The sequence below is a fragment of the Camelus bactrianus genome, chromosome 10 (assembly GCF_048773025.1).
Source record: "Camelus bactrianus isolate YW-2024 breed Bactrian camel chromosome 10, ASM4877302v1, whole genome shotgun sequence".
In the NCBI taxonomy this organism is placed as follows: domain Eukaryota; kingdom Metazoa; phylum Chordata; class Mammalia; order Artiodactyla; family Camelidae; genus Camelus; species Camelus bactrianus.
In genome coordinates this window covers 56212684-56229948 of record NC_133548.1, presented here as the reverse complement: position 1 = coordinate 56229948, position 17265 = coordinate 56212684, and the positions used below count along the sequence as shown (strand labels likewise).

The following is a 17265-nucleotide window of genomic DNA, read 5'->3' as shown; positions in this document are numbered from 1 at the left end:
GCCTGTGTGTGCCTGGCGAGCCTTGTGGACTAACACGGACCAGCCTGCAAGATAGTAGCCTGTGTATCAACAGACCCTTCCTCAGTATTAATCATGATAATACTGTTTTCACTCCCTGAATCTACATGTATGGGCCAGATGCTGTGCTGGGTGCTTTCTGTCTGTAATAGCTCTTCCTTCCAGTAGCTCTAGAAATTTCACTATTGCCATTATATAAGAGAGAATACTGAGGTCGCAGAAACAGCTCGCCTAAGGTTTCGGGTGTAGCGAGTGTTAGGGGATGGTCAGTATGAGAAGCCAGATCTGTTTGGTTCTAAATGCAATGCTTTTTCTACCACATTGCAACAGAAGTAGGTCATTAGTTTCAGTGCCTCAGTCTTTCATTTGGAGCTTTCATTTGGAAAGTAGGGACAGATTCTTGTCTCTATCTGCCTCAGAATTATAATGCTCTTAACAAGTGAAGTTCTTCAAGGAAAATCAGAAGCCTAGGAGATACTGTTCCCGTGCTGAACAGTGGGAGGGATCCAGGCATTAAGGTTAATCGAATTACCAGCCCACAAGTGGTTTATGACCCAAATGACACCTGAGTCAGAGCAGACACTCTGCAAAGGAACTTCTGGCCAAGAGAAACCAGTGAACTTCCGTACATTTATTCAGTCACTCAATTAATGCTTTGCAAACTTCCACCATGTGCACACACACACAGTATCTGTACTGATAATGCAGATACAATGTACGTTAACAGGGCATCCTGCTGGGTCTCATACATATTTAATAGACAGCTTGTCTTGGGGATTAATGTACCCTTCCAATTTATAGGGGGGTTTCCAGCCACAATGGTGCACTAGCAGGAGGAACGATGAAAACAGCAGCTCTTAACTTCTGAGATAGGATTTCAGCAGCCACGTGATGTGTTGTACCTACTGAGGGCAGTATCTGAATGGAAAAAGCAAAAGCGCTTCAGCATCAGACAGGGCTCAGCTCTCAGCTCTGACGTTTAACAGTTGCTGTGTAATCTTAAGTCATTTCATCCCTAGGAGCCTCTGTTCTACAGCTGCAGGTGGGGCTACCACTGCCCGCTGAGTTGGTTGTTTTTCCAAATGTTTATGGAACGTTAAATCAGTCAGGAAAGCAGACGGCACCTTGTGTGTTTTAAGCAGACAGGGATGTAATTTAGGGTATTAATGTGCTTAGAAATTGCTGGAAGGGTTGGAGGACTGCTAGTCCAGGGTGGAGGCAGATACACTCAAACTGGGGAATTTCAGGAAGCCATTGCCTGAGCCGTGGAAGCCATCGCAGCCCTGAAGCTGGAAACCATCAGTGAGCTGCGGAGTCTGAGGAAACCACGAGAGGCTATAGCAACGCAACATCCCGTGCCAGTCTGCCACCGCCCTTCCACCTCCCCAAACTCACGCAGGGCGCTCTGGTCGGAACAATCTAGACTGCAATCCTGCTGACAAGAAACTCTAGGAAGATGGTTCTCAGGCTTCTCGCCCCTGTGATTCGGTGGGGAGCATCGGGGTCAGGGGTTAAGGAGCCTGTATGATAGCCAGAGCAAGCACCTCCTATGTGCCAGGACTTGCTCTGTAAGTAAGGGGGTGAATGAAGAGGCAAAATGTTCCCCTCACAGGGCTCACATTTCGGTGTGAGAGATTAAGTCAGTTAGTGCATTTACACGCTTAATAGAGCCAGGCACAGTGTAGATTCTTTAGAAATCATTGTTCCCTTTTAAGCCCCGCACTGGCCCACTCTGTCTGCTCTCCGTGACATGCCTGACAAGGTAGATAATTCAAAGATGAGAAAGGGAACAGCAGAGGATGTACCTTTGGGGCCAAATAATGATGTTTTAATTTACAGTGCTTGCTTTTTGCAGATAGAGCCCCATTTTAGCTTGTATTGACTTTGAAGGCCACTTAGACATGCTTCAAAGCATACATTCTCTCATAGATAATATAGACCATTTTAAAAGACATTTATCAGTAGAAGTTAATATTAACCTAGTCCAAATATATTGAAACACAAATGTCCCACAGAGACACAAACATTGCCTCCACACAGGAGATGCAAGGATGAGAAATGAACACATCAGGGCATGCATCATTGCATTCACTTACATGGAAGATTCACTTACTCTGTCTTGAGGATTTGCTGGTCACTGTCATATCTGCCTCCAGCAGGAGATCACTGTGCTTTGTACACTGTCTTGATCTAGACATGTGAGGGACAGTTGATTCCTTAACCCCCCGTGGAGGCAGCTCTGCAGTGCCCTACAGAGTCTGGGGTGGGAGCTGTCTCAAGCACTTGCGGTTGCTTTGTCCTGGATCCAAGCTGTGAACCGCAAGGGGAAGGACATGAACTCTGGAGAAGTCAAGAGGAGTGTATGGATATGGAGAGATGAAACGAGGGAGGGAGGTCAACTAGTACAATTTTATCACCTTTCTCTCTATCTTCCCATCACTCCTTTCCACTGCACCTACACGCACACTTATGTACCTCAGTCCTTTCTCCTCCCGTCAATACTGCCTTGATAATTTTTATGCATGTCACCTAAATGTCAGTGCGTGACTTTATCCGTGGTCACATGCGCAGTGTTTCCAAGGTGAAATAGTATATCAGATGTGCTCCTGGTAGAAGATGTCTTAGGTAACTCTCCTGAAAATTGTTAGTTTAAAGAAACATGGATCCTTATCTACAAATATAGAGGCACACCATCCTTGGAGGCAGCAGCTACTGGGCTCAGGTTGATGGTGGATGAACGGGAATCAGAGCTCAGTGTCATTAGACTTTTCACTTTTGTGGGAGCCACAAATGTGAATTTTGAAATGAAATTTCTCAATTTTTTAACTGTTAAGCCCTTGATTCATATTCTGAAAATAGCACAGAGTCAAAGAAGACATGGTGGTGGTCACACATGGTTTGCCTGCTCCTGATGTGTGACGTGCTTCATAACATCTTCTGTCGTAGAACTGAGCGGGATTCTTACACATTATTGTTTTTGTGTTTACTCCCCACTGGCCTAAGAGTGCCTGAAGACCTAGATTGTGTCTTATTTCTCCAAGACTATTGACTACTGTGGTTTCCAGGACATAGTAGGTGCTCAAAAAACAAACACACAGCCCTATGCTTTTGCAGATTTTTTTTTTTACAAGTATCAGCTTCTATTCACTCTCTAGAACAATCTTTTTGTCTCAGTTATCTCAGATATATAGGATTTATTTGGAAAGTCTCAATATGAGTCATCATCAGTTACAATAGTAATAACTAGTACTTGCAAGTATTTTAGTTTGGAAACTTGATAGTTAACACTTTTAAGGAGCGTGTAGTCTACCTGATGTAAGAAAAGTAAGCAAAACTCATTATCACATTTTTTTGGTCCTGCTTTCAGATTTGGTTTATTTGGAGACAGTATGGTATAAAAAGAGTGCTTATAGGCTGTAAAGGCAAATATGAGTTTAAATCCTGTCACTGTCATTTGTCAGCCATGTGAACTTGGGCACTCACTTCATTCGTCTGGGCCTCGCTTTACTTATCTGTAAAATGGTAATAATAAAACCTACCTCATAGGCTAGTTGTCTGGATTACATTAAGTAATATACCTGTGACCTGAAACGCAATAGAAATTAAATTAATGTTTATTTTTTGAGGGGGAAAGAATGTCTCACTTTCTCGCTTTTTTGGCTCACTAAAGCCTATATGCACATAAGAAGTAGGGATGTACATTTGTTTTTTCAAGCAGAAATAACATGGATTATCTATTATATGTGGAGAAACAGAAAACTTTTCCATATTTGGATAATTATATTGGCCAAAATTAGAAAAACCAAATGGAATGTATAAATTTGATATACAGCCTTGGTGGTTTTTATTATTACTAACTTTAATATTAGGCCTTTGACACAAATTTCTAAAGCTGCTCCCTGCTGATGGTTTTGACTTGGGAAACTAGGAGGTCCACAGTCCATTCCAGGGGCAGGAACAAATTTCTGGAGGTATGAGTTCAGCCTTAACACCTGAGATGCCTGAAGGACGTGCGGAAGGAAACGTGGTAAAGTCGATAAAGAAGAGGAGTGCGGGGAAGATGGTAGGTGAATGAGAGGCGAGTGCCCCGGGAAGAGTGTATGTGTGGCAGGAGCAGGAGCAATAGAAGCCTTAGGTTAGCACTTGGGAAACTCTTCCTAGTGGGCTGGAATTATAGGAATCTTCTGGCTCTGCTTGAGCAGACATTCCAATGTGAACTTACAGTGTGGAATTCAGCAAATAACAAGTCCAGCATTGAGGGAGGCTGTCTCAGGGCCACAAAAGGAAGGGGACGGCATGATCTCCTAAGTGGACTACGATCAAATAGGCCACATATTGACAGCAATTACATACCAGGACAACGCAGCATAAAATCAGTACAATGCAGTACAATGTAGATCAGTATAGTTTAGCATGGGATCTATATTGGCCGACTGCAGTCTTTGGGAATTTGAAGAAGGGAGAAAGGGATTCATCCCTGATCTGGCAGTGTGTGGAATAAAGGCCAGGCTCTGGAGCCACGTTGTCTATCAAATCCCAGATCGGTGACTAACTGAGCCTTCCTGCTCCTCCGCTTTCTTGTCTGTAAAATGAAGGCAGTCCTTGCTATACAAGGTTGTTGTGTACAAGGAAAGACAGTTAGAGCCTCATTGACATGCCAAACTGGATGGGTCAGGTTGTGAGAAGAAAACCAAACCTGCCAGGCAGGTAGCCTTATAGCACCTGGGAGAAATAATTTCCTGGAGGAAATATTTAAGAATAGAGCAGAGAAGGGTAAAGGAATAAACTCCAGAAAGTGGGATAGGAGTGTATACTTTATATCTGAGCAGAGAGGATATTTGAACTCCAGACCCTGTAGTTTGGGTGTGGATCAAAGATAGATAAGGGATAAGAGGTTGGGGCTGATCCTCTCTCATTAATTAATCTCTGTGTACCTCAGTTTCGTCATCTATAAAATGGAATAATAGTACTACCTTATAGGTTTGTTAGGATTGAATGCATTTATACATGTAAAGTTCTTAGAATGTTGTCTAGCACAAGTAAATGCTTAGAACATGTTGGCTATCACTATAACTATTATCCATATTCATTAATTTTGTTTCTAATATATACCATGAACTGTGACAGGCACTGAGATGTGGCAGTGAAGACAGCTGTGGGCAGGCAGCCAGGGCAGTACAGGATATCAGCTGAGAGTGTAGCATCTGAACACATGGACCTGATTTCAAATCTGAGATCCATCATTTGGTTTCCACCTGTATTACCTGGAGCAAGTGTCTGCTTCTGTAAACCACGGGTGATGCTAACACCCACCACAGGGTTGTTGAGGGGATAAATTAGATTAATCTCTACATAAGGCATTCAGTATAGTTCCTGGCACATAGTAAATGCTCAGCCCTGGAAAAATCAGTGAACACATCAGAGAGAAGTTTGGCAAAACTCAGAAGTGCACAAAATGTGGAGAGCTGGAGAAGATATGCAGTCTTAGGGCTTTCCAAGGGAGAAGATATTTTTTAAAGTCCTTTGTCACATTTGTTAAAGCAATGTTCCCAAGCATTAGAGCAAATTGTGAATGAGAAGGTGGGTCACACTGGGCAAAGGTGACTTTCACTAGCTAAAAGATCTGTTATTTCAAACAAGGAAATATATTGCAAGTCATTTAGCTTACCAAAAAATGAAAGTCAAATGGTGTCAGTTACAATCGCAGAATGTACTTTAGCTACTAAGAATAGCTATGTTTATTATCATTATCATCCTGTGAAGCTGAGAACAGACTTAACCTTTGATCTCTTTGCTGGCAGTTGGATAGAATTAACATAATTATGGTTGGTTGGACTGATCATTTTTGGCAAGAATTTTTTGCTTATCTCATGTGTCTGTAGGAAATTTAGATTATCACAGTACAGCTGCGTTTTTCAGAAATAATAAGATATCTCTTTGTGTTTGAGGTACAAACACATACTGGGACATTTCACATCAAAATCCACCCTTATTCAGAAAGCAGGAACCACAAAAATAATCTTCCAGAAAGTCCTGTAGACATAGAAAGTGTCCAGTTTGAAATCTGTTGATTCACTATCAACAAGCAAGAATAAGGAGGCACCGTGCAACTGGACCATAGTGAAGAACTCACACGGAAGTACTAGGCATAGCCAACGTTTGGGGGGTGCCTCTTGCTATGCGTTTTCCAGACCTTAGCTCTTACGTGCTCGTAATCATACCATCTTGGCGGGTATGGCTGTTGGGCTTATTTCACAGAGGTGTCGGGACTTGCCCAGGGTTGTACAGCACAGGCACCTCTGCTTTCCTCTGCAGCCATGTTCTCACAGGTATGTCTGTTCATAAAGAAAATCTGAGTTTATTTTCTGTAGGCAACCATGAGTGTTCTCTTGGCCTACTGTCTTTGGTAGTGAGAAGCAGATCATAAGGGTAGAGGGTATGTGAAAACATGGATACTATTGGTAAACAACATTGGAACAAAGACAAAGTTTACTGGTAAGATTTACTGAGTAAGTAAGCGGTAAACCAAAGGTTAAACATGATGTGAGCTGTGAGGAAAATGTTAGTGGCAGACTGAGATTAGAACCCAGGTCTCTTCGATCCCAGGTTAACAACCAACTAATGGATGTCAGCCTTGAGGCATCTGTACAGCGTCAGGTGCCTCACCCATGTGATTTCTCACTTCACCTCTAATAGTGGGGTTAGTGCACTAGGGGAATTCATTCAAGAGGTCTGTCATTTTCTTAAGCCAATTGTCTCACCGTGCCAGGCAATAGAAATAATGTTTATTTCCTTTTCACTGGAGTTGTAGCAGCAAGAAATCACAGACAGAATGAGACAAATCCCAGTCTACATGCTGTAAGAAAGAGCTATGGGAACACAGGTGAAAGGCGAGCGCAGGTGAAAGAACAACTCTTGCACGTTGACTAGAAGAGGGGGCCTTTGTGCGGTGTCCTGAAGCATGAGTAGGATTTCGGGAGGTGCCATTGGGGTTATAAGTGGAAGCGGCTTTTAGAGAGAAGACCTGGAGGTATGAAAATCTGTGACTGTCGGAGGTTCTACCTCTTGGAGGAACAAGTGGTTGGGTTTCTATGTCAGTGAGCACAAAGCAGCCTGGAATCTGCGACCTAAGAATCATTACCTAGTGCCGGTATTGTTTTCATCTGGCCTTAGTTTCACATATCAGTATTTTGATTCATTCATGGCATGTAAAGCACAACAAAATGCAGTTTTACAGCCTGCAGTGGGCTTGTTGTGTTCCACTAGGGAGGAGGAGAGGGAAGAAGGGAATGATTTCCCTTGAGAAACGAGTTAGGAATGTACTTGAAAAAATGTGAGGATAAATAAATTCCCACTCTGGAGCAGGTTCTGACCTGTAGAATAACAGGTTCCTCCATGCATTCTTCTCTACTTTCTCCCCGTTGCCCCCTTCTGCTGGGGAAGGAAGGTAGGCAGGGTGATGAGCATCAGGATAGGGAGGGGACACCTCAGTTCTGAGTGCCACCTGACTTCCGGTCCCATCCACAGAAGTGAAGAGAGAAGAGGTGATCAGGACCTATCCCGGAGGAAAGGATGAATGGAAGGTCCCTGAGGCTCGGAGAGAGTCTCTCGTCATCTGCAGAGCTTCAGCCAGGCCTGGCATTACAGTACCTGTAGTCACTTTTGCTGAAGCAGATTGATGGTCTAGGGAAAGTGATATTTCACTGGAAAGGGATTTTACTGAAAGTGGGTTCAGAAGTGATTCTTAATGAGTGTCACCCTGCTGACTGTGTAGGGTTGTGTTTTTCGTGCCATCTGTTAACATTTCTGAGTTCTCTGCACAGCCAGCAAGTGCTGCAAATTGTTCCCTGGTCTGTGTTGTCTCAGGCAGGTTCTGGCTAGAGGAGCTGGGTGCTGACCATGGTGCCTTTGTGGCAGAGCCTCTCCTAGAAATTTCAAGTCACATCTGCAGAATTCCCGCAGCACTGTTTAGGCAACTGTGAGGAGATGCCAGGACTTGGATGAGCACAACGTCCTCAGAGCACTATGATGCCAACAGTTCCCTGCTGAGACAGTAAAACAGTAGGTGATGGCAATTTAGGAAAAAAAAATATACATTGGAGCAATGGATTGGATCCTTTTAGATTTGAATTTAGGCAGTGAGATTTTGGCAGTCCAGGTTGGGGAGGAGTGATAGGCCCAGGTATAGAGATGTGGAGAGCTGCTGCGTGGTCTCGATGACCTACACGTTGTCAGTTTTCTCTTTTCTTTAAATGAATGTGAATAACAAAATCAAATCTCTCAAGACTGTTTGAGAATTTATGGTTTTGCTTCTTTTAAATCTACACACTTGAGCGTGCCCCCAGGGTTAAGAGCAGTTGCTGTGAGCTCTAGGCAGGGAATGGGACATCCCCCTGCTCCCAGAGCACGTCCCAGCTGACCCAGGAGGAGCATCCAACAAAGCCTCTCCCAGCAGCTTTGCTTTTTCTGCACCGGAAATGCTGGGTACCTTGTGGTGAAGTCAGTAACAGTGTCTGTCCCACCAAGCTCAGGATCTCCACCACTTTTCCTGAGAAGCTGAACTGGAAACGTCCACGTGCATGTCTGTTATCTTGCCTTCTTTTCTTCCTGATTTTTCCCTTTATTTGTTTAACAGACCTTTATCTATTTATTTAGGACTGATTTTGTGCTAAGTACTGAACTAGGTGCTGAGACTCTGGTAATGGTCACATCCTGGTCCTTAGTGGCGAAGGACAGAGTAGTCACCCATTACAGCACAGTTTGATGGCAAGTGCCAAGATGGAGAAGCACTGGATGGCTGTGTGGGGGCCACAGAGGGTGTGCCAGGCCACCTAGGCATGAAGACACCATCCACCCTCACACGGACTGGGATCCTACAACTTCCTGCTATAAAAAGTATACACGCTTGTCTGGGTTCATTGTTCCCCTTGTTCTGGGCCTGAACCAATCCCTGAGCCATGTCACCCATGCCTCTCATCTCAAGTTGCTCCAAGCTGACCTTGCAAGCCAAATTCTGGACCAGGTTGTCATCCTCATCTCGAGGAGATACTATCATACGTTAAAATAAAGTGATTTATCTTATTGCAGTTTCTGCAGAGCTTTTTGAATATCCATTAGATACAAATCTCTGTGGGGGCGTCAGTTGTTAGAGGGAGAGCCAGGACGCTGTCCTGGTGTTGTGCAGTGGTGTCCTCCAGGAAGGGGGAGAAGGCACATGTACGCAGCAGGGTTCAGAGCAGGGCTGACGTATCACGACGGTGTGCTCCGTGAGGGAGGCAGTTTCATTGTGACCAGGGGAATCAGGAAATATTTAGATGAGGAAGGGGTCATTTTTCTGGGTCATGAAGATTGGTTAGAATGTCAGCAAAGAGAGAAGAAGCATCATTGTAAGGGGAGGAAAAATTAGAATTAAGAGCAACAGGAATAGGAAAGTACAATGTATGTTCTGAAAACACTGGGACTCTTGTGAAGGAGGGTCATCAGTAAGAAGAAAGGGAGGCTGGAGGCAGATCACAAGAGCCTTGAATGCCAAGCTAAGGCCTTTGAGGTACATTCTCTGCTATTCTAATTCTCATCTAGAGACCCAGCCCCAAATGGTCCTTTAAATTAGTTGGTACAAATTGCATCACATAAGGGTGAGAGGTGGCAAAAAGGATGGAAAAAACACAGTCACTGCTTTAGGAACTCCCAGTCTGATGGACACCTGGCCTTCTCCACATACTACGATAAGCGCAGCTTTCTAAAGTTTCATGTTCACCAACTAAGAAAAATTTCTCAGCCTCCCCCCTCATGTGGTTTATTTTCCTAGTCCTTGGATGTGCATAATCACTTTCACTAATATATTTATTTCTTTGTGAAAATGGCCCCCCAAAGACATTCCTCCTATGATGGAAATGGAAAGAAGTGACTAATATTTTACCAGGTTTCATGAGTGGATGTGGCAGGTATAGTGATTGATAGTCACCAATCTAGGAATTCTCAGGTGGCCCAAGGTGAAGCCTTCTTGGATTTATGGACAAAATATATTTAATTCAGAAGAAAGAAAAAAGTAGTGGCAACATGCACAGGAAAGATTTATGCTGATTGAAAGAATTGTGTATGGACACTTGGGAGACAGAGAGGAGAGGCTGTCACTGGCATTAGTGATGGTTCATTTGTGAGTTGTGTCTTCCGTCTCTGGAGGAGAAGATGAGCGCTAAGGAGATGTGCTGGAAACCTACTGATGTTATCGGCACCGTCTCAGGTTTTTTCAGTTCATAGCTGTTGCATTGGAATATGGTGTAGCCCACAATGAATATTAAATCATAGTAACTGGGCTTGTGATAGAAAAGGTATTGTCTTCTCTTTGTTGCTTAGGTAGTTTCTCATATTGACAGTCATTTTGTGTCCACAACTAAAGCAGCAAGCACCCCTGGGAAGTTACCAGATTGGGGTTCCACCTCTTTCACCACCGCTTTCCAGCTGTGTGACTTTGGGCACATTCTGTAACTTGTCTGAGCCTCAGTTTTCACATGTGCATTGGGATCGGAACATCATTCACACAGAGCTTCTAGAAGGGTTAAAAGAGAGCACATAAAACCTCACAGATGTGGGCTTGTCACGCATGAGTTTGGTGGGATATGAAACTCAAAAAAAGGGTCTGAAGAAGGAAAATGAAAACATAGTCTATTAATTCTTATTAAAGAGAGGTCATCCTGGAAGGAAGTGACAACTCACCCGTGATAGATACGACACACAGAAGGGCCGCCCTCGGGTGGAGTTCATCTTTAATCAGATCGCAGTTATATTAAGACAACACACTGAAAAAGCACACAACTACATCTCAAGTGTGCCCTTGAGCACTATCCATCTTAATAATCATATTTCAAAGTGAGTAATTAGCTTTTAAAACTTGGTCCTTTCCCTCTTTTCAGTAACAGGTGGAGAAATAAAACAAGCGCAGACTGTCGCCAGGTAGATACCCTCCTATGTCATCTGCAAGCACTGCCTTGTGGCTCCAGTCAGTGGGGTTCAACTGCACTGCAAAGATTCGAAAAAGAACATAATAACACCACTTATGAAAGCTTTTAGCTTTTTGGAGTGAACCCTGATGCGTCTGCATTTCAGCTGAGGAGAAACCATGCTCTTCCCTGCCATGAGGAGTTCGGTTCTCTGAAAGGGAGATTTGACTGGGCCAACAGAGGCCGGCTTAACTAATGTGTGTTGATTTCAGGTGGTTGGTTTCTTGCTTTCTGCAAAGGGGCCGACATCTCATGATACTTCACCAGGGCTCTCTCCAACCAGAAGAAGTTGTGTCCTTAGATTGCCAGTGTGACCTTGGTAACTCTGAGCCAGGTGGGGAGCAAACTCCAAACATGATCGAATCCTTGAAGTGTGTTTTGGAAACAGTATTTACATGTCTCCCTATTAGATGCCCTTTATTTAGAACCAAACAGTATTATAAATTAGACTTCCTGGGTCATTCTCCTTCTGGTTAGCAATTTCATTAGAATAAGTTGAATACATTGGATGTTCTCTTCTTCCTCGCCTCCTCCTCCTCCTCCCCCTCTTTCTCCTTCTCCTCCTCCCCCTCCACCTCCTCCTCATCGTTGTTCTTTCTTCATCATCACCACCACTATCAGATATTGATAACAGCAACTGTACAGAAGGGTTACTCCAAACATCATGTTGTCCTGAATTAGCTTAGAAGCCCCTGCTAAGCCCTGATTACACACAGGGCATGAACACTTTGGTCAAAGATTAATTTTCAATTTAAGATGAGGAGAGTAGGCATTTTGGGGGTCCCACTTTGTGCAGCTCTTTCCCATGTGTTATCTTCGTCATCCTCACCATAGTGCTGTCATTGTAGTTGGCATTATTTCCAACTCAGAGAGGGTAAGTAATTTGGTCCTGGTCGCCCTGGCAATAAGTATGAACATTCAGAGTTCCTTCTGAGATTTTTTTTTTTTTGGCCTCAACTCTGTGTTCTTACTTAATTCAGTTTATTGAATTATTTATTGAGCACCATATTTATTATACATTAAGGACTCTAGTAGTAGAGCTGAGAATACAGAGTGAAGTAAGACAGTGCCTTCCTCCATGCAACGTTCCACTAGCAGGGGAGCCAGTAAAACAAACATACTGACAGTCATAACAGTGTCAGACATGCAACAGTGACTACATATGTGAGAAACAGAGTAAGATGAGAAGGGGCATGATGAATTCCATTTAAGGGGGCAAGATTAGAGAAGACTTACTATTAAAGGGAACACTGAATTTTAAAGAAAGAGAGCTTGCCAGGCAGATAAGGATAAAAGATAAACATGGTAGGCCATTTACCAATTAAAAGAAATAGAAGTGTAAAGAACTGAGTTATTCTAGAGAACTGTAAGTGATAAATACGTATTACAACAAATAATTCTATGCTGATTCTTTGGGGTTCAACTATGTCTAAGCCAGCTCTCCTTCAGGTGTCTGTTCAGCATGGAAAATAGGATTCATGCAAAAGTAACTACAATACTGGGGACCTGATCACTACTATAGAAGTAATAGAGACCCTAAATACATAGACATTTGGAGGCAGGAGATATGTTTCTGTTCAAGGTGATCAAACACTCAAAGAAGATAGCATTTAAGCTGGACCTGGGAGGAAAAATGGAACAGGAGGAAAGCATTCCAAGTGGAGGGACTGTACATGAGCAAAGCACTGATGTGGGAAAGCTCCTCGCAGAATCCCGAAAAGATAAAGCCCAGGAGAGCGGGAGCATGCCTGGGGGAGAGGATCAGGCCATACACAATTTCCAGGGAATGGGGATGTTCCTCCTGCGTATTCAGCAGCAGCATCCTCACCTGCCCAGACCTCGCCCAGTCATCTTCCTCAGCAGTCAGTACAGAAGTGCTCCTTATACTGTCTCTCTTAATCCTGTCCAAACAATTCGTACTCCCGATAGCACAGAAAGACATGATGACTGTATTCCAACAATGCTGGATTCAATTCTAGGCTCAGCTCTTCTCCAGCTCTCTCGGTTAACGTCTCTGAGCCTCAGATTCCCCACCTGTAAAACTGGGATAACAACAGCTATCTCAGAGGGCCGCAGTAAGAAAGCACAGTGAACGATGGCTCATCCCGTGACCTTGTACAGCTCCTTAACGAACGCCAGTGCTCGGTAGACCCATCTCTGTCCCTGTCCTGCCGCTGTCTTCTGTCCTCACTCCCTAACTCACGCTGCACCAATGACCTCTGCTGAGGGAGACTTTGTGAATGGCCACATTCTCTTTTGAGAGGATCTTGCATTCTTATGTTATCTTTTAGTTTGTATTATAGGAGAGTGGATTGATCATCATCTGCAGATATAAAGAGAAATTTAGGGCTTTTGACAAAATAGAGATACGTCAGTTTTCTGGATTGGGCCCCTGGGGAAGCACACACACTCAGGGGGAGACGAGCAGGTGGGAGATTTATTGGAGAGGGCTTCAGAATCAAAATGCAGAGGAAGGGAGGATTGGGCAGAAGGAAAAGTTGGAGGTTGATATAATTTCAACAGAGACTCCTAAAGGAATGGCCCTTCATTGTTGTCCTAAGTTGGGATAAAGGGGCTGGGCTTTGCTCTCCTTCACTGACAGGTAATATGCAGGCTGCCCCCCAGAAGGAGGAGAGACTTAGGGTGACTGCTTTCTTCACCCCCTTCCGCTGGGGAGTAAGTTCTTCAGTCTTGAGGGGAGATCTGAGAGGCACATCGTGACATCTACTGTGATAGCTGAGGCGGGGAAGTTTTATCTGCTTCTCTTAAGGATTTTTATATCAGGCTAGAATTCATGTATGGCTTTTATTGGTAGCCAAGATGTGGCATTTTTAAAACAAGAATAATCTGTACACTTTCAGAGCATTATATTAGTTTCCTATTGCTGCTATAACAAATCGCCACATATTTAGTGGCTTAAGACAACACAGATTTATTCTCTTACAGTTCTGGAGGCCAGAAGTCTGAAATGTGTCAGTAAGCTAAAGTCTAGGTGTTGGCAGGGCTGGTTCCCTGTGGAGGCTTCTCCAGGAAATCCATTCCCTTGCCTTTTCCAGCTTCTAAAAGCCACCTGTGCTCTTTGACGTGTGATCCCTTCCTCACATCACTTCAAACTCTTGCTTCTGTTGTCTCATCTCCTACTTCTTCCTTTGACAGTCCTGCCTACCTCTTACACTAACCCTTGTGGTTACATTTAGGGCCCCCCAGATAGTCCAGGATAATCTCCCATTCTCAAGATCCTTAACACAATCACACCTTCAGAGTCCTTTTTGCCGTATAAGGTCACATTCACAGGTTCTGTGGGTTAGTACGTGGATAATTGGGGAGGAGAGTGTTATTCAGTCTACTGCAAGCATTGTAGTTAAACACTTCTTGCACTGGTGCTACCTGCTGAGTGTGTTATCTGGTGATTTTAGAGTGGCTGTGTTAACTTAGTCTTGTCTGCCTCCCTTAACATTCAGATCACTGGGGCCAAATAATGTATTCTCCAGCAAACCCCTAACAAGTTTAAATGAAGTCAGAAAGCTTTTCTCTGTTCTGATAAAAGAAAGCCAGAGCAAGATCACACTGAGAAACCTTCACATCTATGCTAATGGAAACCTGAAATAACATCTATAGAAATCATGGAGGAAAAATAGACACTCTCGAAATGCTCCCTGAAACAGAAAGAAGGGAGGAACGCCCAGGCTTCTCCCTTCTTCCCATCCTCCAGTCTCCCATCAGTGGCCTAGGAAGGGCACCTAGGCAGTGGGATTTGCACAGAGTCAGCCCTTTTGATATAAAACAGAGCAGGAGAAGTGTGGGATTTAAATATGAGAGAAAATGGCCAGCACACAAACAATCTCAGGAAAACGAGGACTGAAGTTCTTGCTGAATGAGTTTGTATTGCTTATTCCTGCCTCATCTCTTCAGTTTTATCCAAATATCCAGGTACTCTTTTGCATAAAAACAATTTCTCACTCCACAGGTTCCTTACACCCCGAGTCGTTAATGATGGCATTGTTCATTGTGTGTGATTTTGAGACTGCTTTCCCGACTGCCTTGGAATTTCTTACCATCTACCTTCCAGCACCAGGGACGCATAGGAGCTGGGAGAAGCTGGGGGACATGTTTGCCCACCAGTGATCAGGCCAGATAGCAGAGCTAGGAAATAGAATGTCCAGGAGGAAAAACACCTTGTTTCACAGGGGATTTTGATCAAATGCTAACTATTTTCAGAGTACATTTTAAAATTGTTACCGTAGTTTCTATGCTTAGAGGCTGATGCTTCACCTTCCCCACTCAGCCTCCTTCCACTGAGCCCCAGGGTTGTGCCAGGCCTCTAATCTACCCTTCTGCCAGGCCCTTGTCACCGTCTTAATTGGATTTTCCGTTTCTAGTGACCTGCAGCAGTACGCTGAGTTCAGTTCCTTACAGCCCTGAATGGAAATGCAGACAAAATGCTCCCCATCTTTGGCCTGGAAAAGCTGCTTCTCCTCTCCTCCTCCTCCTCCTTCTTCCTCTTTCTTTAGCTTTTAAAAGTTGCAAATGGAATTGCACAAAAATGTACAGGGACGTCCTGTCCAGCCCCCCCCCCCCCCCAGTGTTGACATCTTTCATGTCTGTCGTATGATATTAAAACCAGGAGGTTGCCGTTGCTCCAATCCATGGAGAAGATGCTTCACTTTATAAGTTGTCGAGGACGCCTCAGGGCTGGGGGCGGTGGTGGTTGGCATTATGGTAGTAATAATAATAGTCTTGTATACTCACACTGTGCTTTTATACTTATCAAAGCTCTTTTATCCTTCCCTACTAAGGCAGGGGTTCTATGAGCAAGTTTCTCACTCAGCCGAGAGTTGCTGATACCGTGGTTTTACTTGGTAATTCAAGAGCCAAAGTGCTCATTATAAGTGGACTGCTTTTCATTTTCTCCTGGAAAGACACTGACATCAAGTTACCTCATCAAGACTGAGTCCCCTTTGTCCCGCACTTGCTATTGATTGAGAGAAATTTCTCCTCCTTAGAGGCAAAATAGGCACGAGCCTTTGCCTTGACACAGCTGCTCCTTTTGCTTTGATCTGCCTTCTGCCATCCCTACATCTGGTCTTCTTTGCCTACCCAGTGCTTCCTCATCCTTTAAGGACTCTTCTCTAAGAGTGTTACCTCCTCTCAAACACCACCCTCTTTGTTCTTCTCACACTGGGTTAGGACCTCTCCTCTGTACTGATAAAGCTCCTGGTTTATTCCTTACCAAGCTTATTTGCATTGTCTGTTTTCTTGCCTGTATCCCCTAATGGATAGTGAGTTCTTTGAAGGCAGGGATTTATTTATATTCCCAGCACATTTTTTAATGTATGGATAGATGGATTCCTGCAATGATTCTATGTGAATATGAAAAGAAAGAAAAACTTTAATAACAACTAAATGAAAGTTATGAAAATAAATGAAGCCTAGCTTATCTCTGAGGTCTTCTGTACTTTTTGCAGATGTTGCATTGTTTGGAGATACAGTGTAATGTAATGACAGACTGGGGTCCATGTGATCATGAGAAGATAGATTGATGGCAAGAAAGCACCAAGATTAAATTTAATAAAGTTGAACATACATTTTGAGCTTCCTGTTAAATGTGGCAGTTTGAATACCTGTATATATTTCTATTCCCTCCCAAAATTTCACCAAAGTAACAATTAAGGAATTTTAAAAGGTATAAAGCTATGAGATCATGAAAGAATTAAGTGTTGACAACACACATAAGAAATATGAACAAAATTTTGGAAGCCGGAAAGAAGATGGGCGAGCAGAAAATGACTTAGCAAAGCTGGAAAAAAAAAATGAACTGAAGTACCAACAGGGGTGTAAGGTAACAGAAAAAAAAAATGTATTGGTCTCGGCCCCCAGTTCCTGGCACAGAGCTCCCAAAATCCTTGTAATTTTCTAAGTGGTAAGAATATTAAGAGCATCTCATTCTAATATTAGTCTTTGACCTCTGTTCCTGACATAGAGCTCCTCAAACGCTTATAATTTCCTGGGTGAAAGTAGTGTCTTCTGTTCTAACGAGGTGACTCTGGGTAGGCTTCTGGATGAGGGCTAGTCATCAGAAAGAACAAGCCATGACAGAAGCTTAGAATTTTCAACCCCACCCACCTTTCTCTTGAGAAAGGACAAGGCCTGAAAATGGAGTTAAGAATTGATCATGCCTTTGTGATGAAGCCTCCATAAGATCCCAAAAGGATGGAGTTTGGAAAGCTTCTGGGTTAGTGAACACATG

General features: G+C 43.6%; 1 protein-coding gene across 20 annotated transcripts in view; it reads left to right on the top strand.

The window, feature by feature from the left end:
- Positions 1 to 17265, top strand: part of DLG2 (discs large MAGUK scaffold protein 2) — a 1731178-nt gene that overhangs the window by 1548433 nt on the left and 165480 nt on the right. The gene's annotated exons all lie outside the window — the stretch shown is intronic.